Source organism: Equus asinus, chromosome 1 (assembly GCF_041296235.1).
Source record: "Equus asinus isolate D_3611 breed Donkey chromosome 1, EquAss-T2T_v2, whole genome shotgun sequence".
Taxonomy (NCBI): domain Eukaryota; kingdom Metazoa; phylum Chordata; class Mammalia; order Perissodactyla; family Equidae; genus Equus; species Equus asinus.
In genome coordinates, this window is record NC_091790.1 from 23,725,364 (window position 1) to 23,738,571 (window position 13,208).

Here is a 13,208-nt window from a genome sequence, read left to right on the forward strand (position 1 = left end):
ATGGCCCTGATAGTCCCTTTATGGAGGGCGTGCTGCTCTATTTGACATCATCTCTGGCCTTTATGGGAGCCTTTCACGATTAAGGGGCTTTGAATGCCATCTTTGGAAAGTGCCAACTTCCATCCTTCGTGATAGGGAACCCTGTCCTTGTCTCACGGGACTGGAAACTCGGGCTGGGTGTCGCTTGCCAAGATCGTGAGGAATCGGCAAGGAAGGGGATGCGATGGGTATGGGCCTCTGAGGATTTCTGACAGTGTTCATCTTTCCGGGAACCAGCCTCCATTTCTCATCCTCAAAAGTGCAGCTAGACAGCCCAGCAGATCCTGGGCCTGTCTGTGCAACCAGCAAACTAATCGTGCCCACTAACCAACCACACTGACCAAGCAAAGTCAGCGTGCAAACTGAGGGAACTAACCCTAAAAACTGTGGACTGTGAGCAAAATGCCACTGTGGCGTCTTCAGATAGAAAGTGTCCTCAGCCGTCAGTCAGTCTCCCTCCCTCTCTCTCTCTCTGTCTCTCTCTCCCTCCCTGTCTCTGTCTCTCTCAGCCGTGGAGGCCCAGACACACGCTTCCATCTGCCCCCGGCCCCAAGCTCCTTCCTTGAGGGTGCTGTTGCATTTTCTCGCAGACAGGTTTGGAGTCAGTAAATGTAATTCGAGATGCTGTAAGCGCAGGCCCTCCAGGACCACTTCAACCGACCCCATCTTAACAACAGAGTAATCAAGAGTTGTCTTGCAGGAACTGAGACCCCCTTGTCCAGTTCAGGCTAGTTGAGACCACCAACTCATCAACTGGGCCTGTGCAAATGCTCCGTAAGTGACCTTTTTGCATCAGGGAGCTAAAAGTTCCACCCTTGGATCCTGCCAACACCACCATTTTGTGAGCATGGGTGCTATGAAGGAGGCATGGAGCTGGACTACGTGCGCAGGTCATCACTTGCCTGGCTTCTCACCTCCAATCCTCTGTCTCCACACTCCAAATCCCCCTGCTCTTCATCCCGTAAACTGTGCCCCCAGCCCTGGAGCTGGGAGACAGATCTGAGCACACACATCCCGTCTCCTTGCAGCTTAGTCTCACAAAGTAGAGCTACATTTCTTTTCCCAAAAGCTGACACGTAATAACTGACTTTTTGTATGCATATCAGGCAAGAGAACCCCTATTTTGTGCCGTGACAATGCCACATCCGCCCATCTGCCTGGGGCCCAGACACCTTTGCTGCTCAGTAATTCAGCAGGAGGACACAGCCCAGGGGCACAGAGGAGGCTGCGGCAGGGACAGAGCAGACCAAGTATGCCCCGGGCCCTGTCCAGCTCTGCGGGTCAGTGGAGTGATGGTCAGGCCCGGCCTCCTGTGAGGTGAGGAGTCAGCACGGGTCTCTGACCCCCTTCCATAGGCATCACCCGGGGACCATCAGGAAGGGCTGAGGGTCTGCTGTATGCAGGCCCCAAGGGAGACAGCTCTTTGGGGAAATACTTTAAATTTAGAGCACCACCATAAGCAGTCAATCAAGCGCTACATTACAAAGCAGAGTCTTAAGCACTATAGATTCAGAGATGAAGGATTTTCCAGAAGGCAGATGGTCCAGGGCAGAAAGTGCAGAAATGAGGACTCATTGAGACATTCCATCTATTTGCCTGAGTCTCTTATATTTTTAGCTTTTTTTTGAACAGACATGGTCATAACTGCTCAGCAAAGGGCTACAAAGCAGGAGACCCACATGTGCAGAATGAGGCCTGTGGGGTTATCCGGTCATGGGGGCACCTTCAAGTACGAATAAAGACAGACGCGCTCTTTCCCCACCCCAAAGCATTTTTTAAAAAGACAAGTCACAATTTGACTTCATGGAATCATTATAAATCACTTGTAACTTCCAGCATGATGAAGATACAAATACTTTGACCAAAACAAAATTAAATAAAGGGTAAGTTAGTTCTACTATCATAGTCAAGCTAAGGTGGAAATTAAATATATAAGAATTGCTCATCTATAAGAATTAGAAAAAAGTTTATGTCAGAGAAAATGCCCCAATGTAGTTTAGCAAACCATACTGCATCATTTAAGGAAACAGAACGTTTATCTTTTATTGTGGACTGAACGTTTGTATCTCCCCTCAGATCCATATGTGGATGCCCTAACCCCCAGGTGATGGCGTTTAGAGGCGGGGCCGCGGGAGGTGATTAGGGGTATATGAGGTCCTACGGGTGGAGCCTCCTTGATGGGGTTAAAGAGGAACTCGTGTGAGCCCCCCCACCCTGGCAAGGCGGCTGCAGCCCACAAGCCAAGAGAAGGGGCCTCAGAATGAAACCAACCCACCCTGGCACCTTGATCGTGGACTTCCAGCCTCCGGACCCCTGAGGATAGATGTCTATTGTTTAAATTGCCTGGGCTGTGGTGGTCTGCTGTGACAGCCCCTTTGTAGGCACAGAGCAGAAAGTGGGAGAATTTGAGAAAGTGCTCAGGACTGTAGGAAAAAGAAAGTTCTATGTCCTGAATCTTTTCCTTATGACCAGGAGGGTAGTGGGCGACCATGCCCAGTCTAAACCTTCATCCCTCCTGTTGACCATATGTAGTGAGCGCCCATTGCGTCCAGGAACCGTGCTAGCTGCGATGAGGGGGGAGGGGAAAAACAGGGCGTCAGCCTCAGGGAAGCTTTGTCTGGCTGGAGAAAATCTGCAATAACTAAGGATAACCTAACAACCCTAACGAGGCAGGTACCCATGCTGTGGGGCCTGCTGGAGCCCGCCGCGGGAGCCAGGTAGGGGACATTCGAGGAAGGAGCAGTGTTTGGACTCAGAGTGGACAGGAGGTTGGAGGTTGACTGGGAGGAGCAGAGGCTGCTTCTGGGGCTGGGGCTGGGGCTGAGGCTGAGGTGCGGGAGGAGGGAAGAGGGGTGAAGGGAGAGGAGGCAGACTGGGGAGCAAAGAGCAGGTGCGGGAGGAATCCAGGGACAAAAGGACAGAGCAGGTCTCTGGAGCTGGGAGGGAGTGAGGCCGACAGGTACCAGGGGAACCTCAGGGCTGGTCCAGGAGAGTCCAGATCCCGGTGACGCGTAGGGAGACTTTGAGGTTCGGAAATAAAGGAAGACCACCCAAGAGAACAAGCAGAGGCTGTCCACTCAGAGACGCTGGAGCAGGGGGGTCATGTGGCAGAGACCCCAGGCAGGCAGAGGAGTGGGGGAGCCTCCTAGTGCAGAGGGGGGCTCAGGAGCACCCCGATGGAGGCCGTGGGCCTGGGGGAGGTGGGGAGGGAATTCCAGAAGTGGGGCTCCGATGTGGTTGGCGAGGGGAGCAAAATCGGCTTTCTCTGGTTGGTCCTGAGTTGGAAGCAGGGGAAAAAATTAGGGCAGTCGTCAGTTATTGATCAAGTTCCAGCTATTTGGGGCTGATTGTTACAAAAGTGACTGTGCAGCCTCCTGGATTGTGACCGGAGACGGCAGCCTGGCTTCCTGCAAGTCTGACGTAGGCAGCTAACTTCCTGGGATGTTCACTGTAGACGAGGGGTCGGTTTCCCAGGCGGGTGGCTGCAGGTTGTGGTGACAGCTCCGTCTTTACAGATGTCTGATTGTTGTCTGTGTGTGTGCTCAGTCTCTCAGAAGCGGGCGAGGACCTGTACACCTGGGCTTGGAAAGGCCTGCTATCCAGCTGTGCTGAAGTGGGGCTAAGGAGAGACCAGTGAAGAGGCTGTGCTCCCCTGGCCCAGGGGCATGGCAGTGGGGCCAGCGCCAAACGGAGAGGACCTATGAGGTGTGTGTGAGCCAGACAAACCACACGCAGGTCCGTGGTTTGGGGAGCCCTCAGTCTCTTGCAGAAGGCACCCCGAGCAACAGTGACATAGAATGCAAAGAAAACAAGAGTTTTCCCATGTCATTCATTTATCTCAGTAAGAAATGAAAATTCCTATTGAAATGAGAATATGTTCTTATTTTCAAGAAGAGCATCCTTATAGAAATAAGAACGTTCTAATCAGTATTTTTTATCCCATTTTATTCTTTTATTCCATATTATTTCCACTTTTGTTTCTTTCCGCCATGGTCTCCTAACCAAGGATAAAACCTACAGTGCACAAAACAAGAAGTCATCACTTGAGTGCACTTTAAATTCATTTTCCTTAATTATCTTCCTCCATCTCCATGAACTCATCCCATTTTGGGACACATGCTGGAATTTCAAATTTCGGTTCCTATGACAAACTTGGCCTCCTAGGTGACAGGTCATGATGGCGCGTCTCTGATGTGTGACAATAGTGATGTCGGTCCCTGCTAATGTTTCACTTCCCCCGACAACAGACTCCTCGCAGCTGCACTGCCCGGAGTTTGCACCCAAGCTGACAAACACAGTCATCCTGAAGAAGAGAAAGGGCGAGCAGAGCTTGAGGTTTGGACGAGCAGAAGCCTGTAGGATGGAATTGATGTGGAGCCCAGGAAGCATCTCTATGCCAGGGCGTGGTGGAAGGATCTTCTTTCTTCTGATCCCTCAGTCGAGGAGAAATCCTAGGCTGCCTGTGATGAATGAAGTCAGTTTTAATCCCTTAGCAATGCACAGCGCTGAACAGATAATCTTGCTCAGTAACGTCCTAGGGACACAGACTGAGCCTCAGCAGCTGCTGTGCAGAGGATTTCCGCCTCTGCTTGAATAATAGGTCTGGATCTCACTGGTCATTAAGGAAGAGGAAAGAGCCACTCAACAGTTCCTTGAAACCCCTGGCACTCCCAGTGTGTTAGCTTTGGAAATCACTCCCAACAGCAGCTGTCTGACCGCCTTCCAGCCTGCCTGGTCCTGCAGCTGGAAACGCATCGTCCCCATCATTTAATTAGCGTCTGTGTGGTCCTGATGCTTCTTGGAGAGAGAACTGCATTGCATCCCTTCTTCACAACATCCAACCTTCTGTGTTGCTTTTAGACTGTTTTACTGGGTCTCCGCTGTCAACCCTTGGAGTGGATTGGCACTATAGCAACTTCCCTCAGTGACAGCTTTGTGTCTAATGTAGAAACAAGCTATTGTAAGACCATCAAAATACAGCGTCTTGGGGACGTTCACAACGGTGACATCAGAGAGTTTGTAGATAGCTCTGCAGTGCATTTATGGGGTGACAATTTGGGGACTCAGTTCACTAAGGGTGTGCTGCAAATACATTTGTGTTTGGGATGCTCTGTCTTCGGGGTTAGGTCAACTCTGTAAATCAAAACTTGTTTTCTCCTGGGGCCAGCCCGGTGGCACAGCAGTTAAGTTCGCATGTTCTGCTTTGGCGGCCCGGGGTTCACCGGTTCGGATCCCGGGTGTGGACATGGCACCACTTGGCACGCCATGCTGTGGTAGGCATCCCACATATAAAGTAGAGGAAGATGGGCATGGATGTTAGCTCAGGGCCAGTCTTCCTCAGCAAAAAGAGGAAGATTGACAGCAGATGTTAGCTCAGGGCTAATCTTCCTCAAAAAAAAACAAAAACAGAAACTTGTTTTCTCCAACTCCAGTGGTGATCTTGTGACTGTCTTTGAGGGGGTATTCCCCCTCACTTGGAGGGCATTGCAAAATTTAAGTAACAAGAATAATAGTTGTTGGAGTAGAATTTTCCTTAAATTTTATTTGTATTTATTTATTTGCTGTCAAGTATCTTTTTAATTTGCCAAAGTTCAAAATGTTCAAAAGAGTGGAGGTTGTAGGATCCGGAGTCAGGCAGAACCATGGAGTTAGTTTGTATTTAGAACTGTTAGTAAGCAGTTCTTGTATATTCACCTCAAAAACATCATAGATGGGAGCCGGCCTGGTATTGTAGTGGTTAAGTTTACGTGCCCTGCTTTGGTGGCCCTGGGGTTCACAGGTTGGGATCCCAGGTACGGACCTAGCACCACTCATCAAGCCACACTTTGGTGGCCTCCCACATAAAATAGAGGAAGATTGGCACTGATGTTAGCTCAGCAACACTATTCCTCAAGTGAAAAAAGGAAGATTGGCAACAAATGTTAGCTTAGGGCCAATCTTCCTCACCAAAAAAAAAAAAAAAAGATGATTGGGGAAACCAATGGAAAAGACATAAAATAAATTTAATTTCTTTGCACCTATAGTTTCAGAAATTCACGTTAGACACTGATTGGCTGAGGAGCCCAAAATAAACTTAGAAACCCATTTAATATGAAGAGTTATTTTTACATGTAATCGAGGGAAAAGAATAGTTTATGAAGGGATTCTCAGAGACCTGTAGCTGCAAAGATGTCGACCACTTGGGTTAAGAGGGGTATTAATTAACTCAGAGATTTATGGCATAGTTGGCAATGGCTGATGTTTATTATCTACTATTTATTTTTAACAAATACCTAGGATTAATAGTTAATATTTATTTAGCTCTTTTTTCTGAAGTGCTTACATGAAAATCTTCTTTTGACGCTCAGACAGTGCTGTGAGGTAGATGGGGTAGGCATGTATATCTATATTATATCAAAAAGCTAAAGAAACTAAAGCAAACTGGTAGGTGGATACCGGGGTGACCCTCACCAGGAGGAGGAGGTGTCTGAAGTTCATCGAAGGCCGTCAGCTTTCAAAACCAGCTTTCTTGTCCAGGGTCCCAGGTCAGAGCCGCCTGGCAAAGGCGTGCAAGGTGTGGTCAGGCCTTATTCACATCTGAAACCTCCACAACGACGCTGCAGCTCCCTGGAGCTCAGAAAGGGAAGGGACGTCTGTCGTTACAGGAGGAAGCTAAGATCTGGGCCTTGACCAGCCTGCTGGGCAGAGCTCGTGAATGGTGAGACCCCAACCAGGACCCAGGTCCCTGTGTCCACCCGGAATTGATTTCAGTTCTAACACACCACATAGAGGCTTTCTTGGTTGTTAAAATAAAACCTAATCGGGGGGGGGGGGCCAGTCCAGGGGCACAGTGGTTAAGTTCGCACGTTCCACTCCGGCGGCCTGGGGTTTGCTGTTTCAGGTCCCGGGTGCAGACATGGCACCGCTTGGCACGCCATGCTGTGGTAGGCATCCCACATATAAAGTAGAGGAAGGAAGAGGGCACGGAAGTTAGCTCAGGGCCAGTCTTCCTCAAAAAAAAAAAGCTTAATGGGGTGGTAGGAGGGAACAAAATGTGCCACTAAATACTGAAAATTGGACTCCACATCTGTGGACTATGTGTCTCTGTTCCTCTTGGTTCATTGCCTTTTTCTTATTTAAAAACATATTTTAAATTTCAAAGCATTTCAAACACACACAAAAATGCAAAAATCATGTATCAGTCATTCATGCGCTCACCAACTGCATCTAACCCAGGCTACCGTGTTGCTCTATTTCCTTTAAATCTTTAAATTTTAAACAGTAGAGGACATGTAATAACTCATTGGAGAGCCCCACCCTTGCCCCATTCCTTCCTCCATCACAGGGGCAGCCATGGTTCTGTAGTCAAGAAAACTCTTTCTTGTTTTCATTCCTTCTATCACACGTGTGTGGGCATGCAACACTATAAAGCATTGTTTTATGTCTTTAATTTTCATAATGACATCATTTTTGCAGTTTGGTTATTCACTTCCTGGCACTGACTTGGGTGACAAACGCCATGGAGAATACTTCCTGGGCAGACCTCGAGTGAGCTCTCCCCATCTCTGCACCCATCAGACTCTCTTATAAACACAGGGGGAGCACACACACACACACACACCAGGCCTGCGTGTGCCCCCACTGACCCGGCCCAGCTGATCTGGCCATTCCCGGAACCCTGGGTGTTTACATTGTACCGCAGACAAGCTGCCACAATGATCTAAACGTCATTCTGTCTTCTCGTCCACATGAGCAAGAATTTCTCTTTATGGACATTACTAGGTCTCTCCAAAGTGGTTGTATGAGTTTCCTCTGGTTGCTGTAACAAATTCCCGCAAATTTAGGGGCTTAAAACACCAAAAATTTGGGGCCAGCCCGGTGGCATAGTGGTTAAGTTCATGCACTCCGCTTCGGCAGCCCAGGGTTCACCAGTTCAGATCCTGAGCGTGCACCTAGCACCACTCATCAGGCCATGCTGAGGTGGCGTCCCACATAGCACAACCAGAAGGACCTACAAATAGAATATACAACTATGTACTGGGTGGCTTTGGAGAGAAGAAGAAGAAAAAATAGACGATTGGCAACAGATGTTAGCTCAGGGCCAATCTTTAAAAAAAACACAAAACACGCACACACAAGTTTATCATCTTATAGTTCTGGAGGGTGGAAGTCCAACATGCCTCTCTCTGGGCTGATTCCAGGTGTCTGCAGGGCTGGCTCCTTTTGATGGCTCGAGGGCAGCGTCTGTTTCCTGGCCAGTTCCTACTTCTAGAGGCTGCCAGCAGGCCTTGGTTATGGCCCCTACCTCCTCCACAAAACCAGCAGCCTCGAGCTGAGTCCGTCTCTCTGGTTTTCTCTCTCCTGGCCCCTCTTCCATTTATAAGGACTCCCATGACTGTGTTGGGCCCACCCCAATAATCCAGGATAATCTCCCCATCTCAGGTCAGCTGACCAGCAAACTTAATTCCCTCTGCAAACTTAATTCCCCCTTTGCCGTGTAAGGTAGCTGTGACATTGGGATTTATATAATAAAAAATATCTATTTGGTCTTCGTCCTTGTTCCTGGCACAGAGCTCCTACAACCCGTGGAATTTCCTAAGTGTTGCGAGTGAAAAAGATATCTTCTGTTATGTGAAGGAGGTGACTTTTAGGTGCTGGTTGCCTTGAAAACCAACCATGTGATGGAGGGTTGGAACTTCCAGTCCCACCCCTGACCTCTGGAGAGGGGCGAGGGCTGGAGATCGAGTTCAATCACCAATGGTTAATGATTTAATCAGCTCGTGTATGTAATGAAGTCTTCATCAAAACCCAAAAGGACGGGGTTCAGCGAGCTTCCGGGTTGGTCAACACCTGGAGACGGGGGGAGAATGGTGCCTGAGGAGGACATGGAAGTTCATCCCCCTGTTCCCATCCCTTCCCTACCCATGTCTTTCATCTGGCTGTTCCTGAGTTATATCCTTTATAATAAACTGGGAATCTGGTGAGTTTTCTGTTTATCTGGTTAAACCAGTTTAACTGGTTTCCTGAGTCCTGTAAGCTGCTCTAGCAAACTAATGAATCCAAGGAGGGGGTCGTGGGGACCTGCAACCTATAGTCTGTTGGTCAGAAGCACAGGTGACAACTTGGACTTTGATTGGCATCTGAAGGTGGGGGCGGGGTGGGGGCCTCATGGGACTGAGCTCTTACTCTGAGGCATGGGATGCTGTCGCAGGATAGCAGTGTCAGAATCGGGTTGAATTGTAGGACATCCAGCTGGTGTCTGGAGACCTGCTCGTTAGTGGTACCGGGAAACCCCTCACACACACCCCCACACATTGCAATTGGGTGTCGAGAACCTAAATGTGACATATTCATAGGACTGGACGTCTTTAGGGGGACACTTATTCTGCAACCACAGAGGTTCGACCAGCCTTCACTCCCACCAGCGGTGCGTAAGACTTCCTATTTTCTCACTTCTTGCCGAGATTTGGTATTATCAGATTTTACAACATTCTCAATCTGATGGATAGAAAATGATGTTTGCTGACGGTTTTAATTTGCTTTTCTCTGTTTACAAATGAACTTGAATATCTTTTCATATTTTTATCGGCCTTTCAGCTTTCATTCTTGAATTACCTGTACCCATCCTTTTATCTCATTTTTCTAATTTTTTTTTCACTTATGTACAAGGGTCTTTATAATGTGGAGACTAATTCTTGGTCAGCAATCAGTTACAGGTGTCTCAAAAATCACTTCCCAGATGAGGCTTAGCTTTAACTTTGTGAGGTTTTTGTTGTACACGAGGTTTTATGTCAGTGTAGTCACATTTGTGGATCTTTCCATTTACGATCTGTGGATTTTTAAAAATCTTATTCATAGGATTTTTCTTTAGTGTGATAAGGTAAAGATATTCTTTACAATTATTACGTTTTAAATTTTTGCCTTTCCAACATGGGTCTTGATCCATTGGTATTTATATTTGTGGGTGTGAGAAAGAGCTTTCCTTTTATTTTCGCCTGTCTTCTGTGTCTGTCTTCACCCCACGATGGACGGATCCAATCTTCTCTCTCCCCTGCCTTCGGCTCTGGCTCCCTGAGGACGCTCCCATGTGGGAGTGACTTTGGAGGGGGGTCCTGTTCTGGTCACTGTTCAATCTTCCATCCTCCCAAAACCATAAATAAATTCCACAGTTTTTAGTAAGTCTTGATATCTACTACTGGTCAAATATGCCAACTTTTCTTCTTGAAAGTTATCTTCATCATTTGGACTTTTTGTACCTGCGTGTGAATCACAGCGTCATCTTATCAAGTTTTATGAGAAACCTTTTTTGGATTTCAATGGAATTTCATTTAAATGTATAAGTCAATTTAGGGAGAATTGCCATCTTTATGACAGCGAGTCTTCTCGTCAGTTAACATTTAGGTCTGTTTTCTGTATTTTGAAGCATTTTCAAATATCCTCCTTAAGGTTTAGCTCAATTTTTTCTTGTTACATTTATCCCCATGTACTTTTTTTTTGTACCATAAATGAAATTGGAATTTTGAGTTATGTTTTCTTACTATTTGGCGCTGGTGCATGTGTGCATTTGCGTGTAGGTGTGTGTCCACGTGTGTTTGTCTGGTATCCAGCAACCTTATTGAACTCACTCTCTTTTTAGCTTTAAGAGTTTGTGGTTTCTCTGGGATTGTCGATATACACGGCCCATCCAGTCAAAGTGTTTGTTTGGGCCCAATAAATAACACTCCTCTTTCCTACCCAGCTTCTGAAGTCAAAATAAGCCAAAATCCAGCCAGAGGTCATCCTATCCTCTCTATTTGAGGAAATGCTATTCGAGAATACATGATACCTACAAACAAGCGAGTTTCCCAGTACGGAACCCCAAATTAGCATATTTGCTCATCTGACGGTCAGACACTGGCCTGTCCCCTTTGTCCACCCAGCTGACCCCACGGCTTAGGAAGATGGAGGACACACATTCACTGGGACAGGCCAGAAACTCAGAGCAAAGGAGGAGGAAGGAAAAGCCAGGGATGAGCAGAGCATGAGGGGCTCGGTGCAAAATAAAAATGCAGAGCTCTTGTTCAGTTCCACAGTCTCCCTCCAACTTGTCATGGTGTTTATTTGGTAGCTATTTAACGTCATTCTAAGTATAGAGAAATTAAAATTTTAAATTACTGGCATGAATTTTGCCAATCATCTTTATATTCTACAACTCCGGTTTTCAAGGTAAATATAAGAATGTTGAGCTTGTCCAAGCAATCATGGAAGTTACACAATGTGTATTTTGTAGCTCTTAGGTGCTTATGTATTTCCTTCTTAACGGAAGGGGGAACTTCTGCACACAATGGACTGTGTGGTTTCTAGTCCACTTCTTGCTGGGTGCACATTCACCTGACACCTCCGCCCGGGCACACTGGGAACGAGGAAGGACCCGGAGGAGAGGGAGTTGGGGCCACCCTGTCTTTTCCTCCCTCTGTGTCACGTTTTCAGCTTAAATGAACCGCTAACACAGGGAAGTAATGAGAACTCCCAGCATGAGGGAGGGTTCCTGGGTCCATGGGTTTTCTCAGGACACGTTGCCTCCTTTCTCTGTTCCATGAACATCGTCTCCCAGGTACTGGGTCATAAATGGAACACATTACTTTGAACTCCGGCCGTCACGGGTCCCCCACATCCTGTGCTCATGGGCATCATGACTGCTCTGTGCAAACAGGAAGGCTAGAACAAGAACAGACACGTGTTCCACCGCCCTAGCAGACAGAAGGTAGGCTCAAAGAGAAGATCATAAGATTTCAAGACAATGACAGCAGAGCATCCAGTTGACAGGACTGGTCCCATGCCCCTGAGATGGGTCCTGGCTACAGGCACGGTTCTCCCTCCAACCTCACCTGTCACCTTTGTCACTCAGCCTCTCCGAGTCGGTAGGTGTGGGGGCTGTGAAGAGTTATTAAGAAAGAAGCTAATGGTGTTTCTTCTACATGAAACCAAAGGTTTTCGAGGGGTGAATTGGAGAAGAAAAGGGTGTAAGAGAAAGAAGGCTTCTTCCCAATATATACTGACTACAAATTCTAATCTTATATTTTCTGTTTGTTTTTGTAGCATCACTGTGCTTGCCGGGGCCTCCAGCACTCATTCATTCTTGTTCTGTGTTAAAGAAAGTCCTTTTAACACCTCCCAGTTTTTGTATAATTTTTAGGTAGACAGGCTATTTTTAGGTTAAGGAAAAATTTGTCTATTATTATTTGCATACACATACATATTACTGCAGAAGAGTGTGAAATTTTAATATTTTTGATGCAATTGTTTTTTTCTCATTTAATCTGTCAGTAAAATGAATTGCGTTAATAAATTGTCCAGTTAAACCAATCACGCACGCGTGGGATGAACAATATTGGTTATGAGTTTTTGTTTACACTTTTAAATCATTTTGTTGTGGAACATTTTAAACATATACAAAAGTTGAGAGACTAGAACTTCCAAAATGCCTGTCAGACAGTTTCAACATGTGTCAGTCGAAACCCTTCTTTTCATTTGCACCCTACCCACGTTCCCACCACCACCCATGCTGGGGTTTAAGTCCAGACATCGAATTGTTATGATTTGTTTTTGTTTTTTTTAAAAATTGGCGCCTGAGCTAACAACTGTTGCCAATCTTCTTCTTTTTCTTCTTCTTCTTCTCCCCAAAGCCCCCCCTCCCCCCCAGTACATAGTTGTATGTTCTAGTTGTAGTCCTTCTGGTTGTGGCATGTGGGACACCGCCTCAGCATGGCCTGATGAGCAGTGCCATGTCTGTACCCACGATCCGAAACAGCGAAACCCTGGGCCACTAAAGCGGAGAGCCCGAACTTAACCACTCGGCCATGGGGCCCGCCCCCGATTTGTCTCTTTTAGTGCATTGCTGGAATCAGTTTGCTAACACTCTGTTTAGGATTGTATCTTATGCTTGTGAGTGAGATCAGCCTATAAAATTCTTTTCTTGTGCTAGGCAGATTAGGTTTTCCTATCAAAGCTCTACCAGCCCATGCAAAGTTCTCTGAAGGTTTCTCTCATTAAATTCCAATCACCCTATATAGAAGACAGGAACCACGAGTTCATTAAGGGTTCAGGAGACCTTGACCTGTGTAACCATGTGAGCATGCTAGGGGTGTTGTGGATTTTGAGCGTTTATACTTTTTTTTTTGACGCTTGTAGGTCTTCTCATCTTTTCTCTT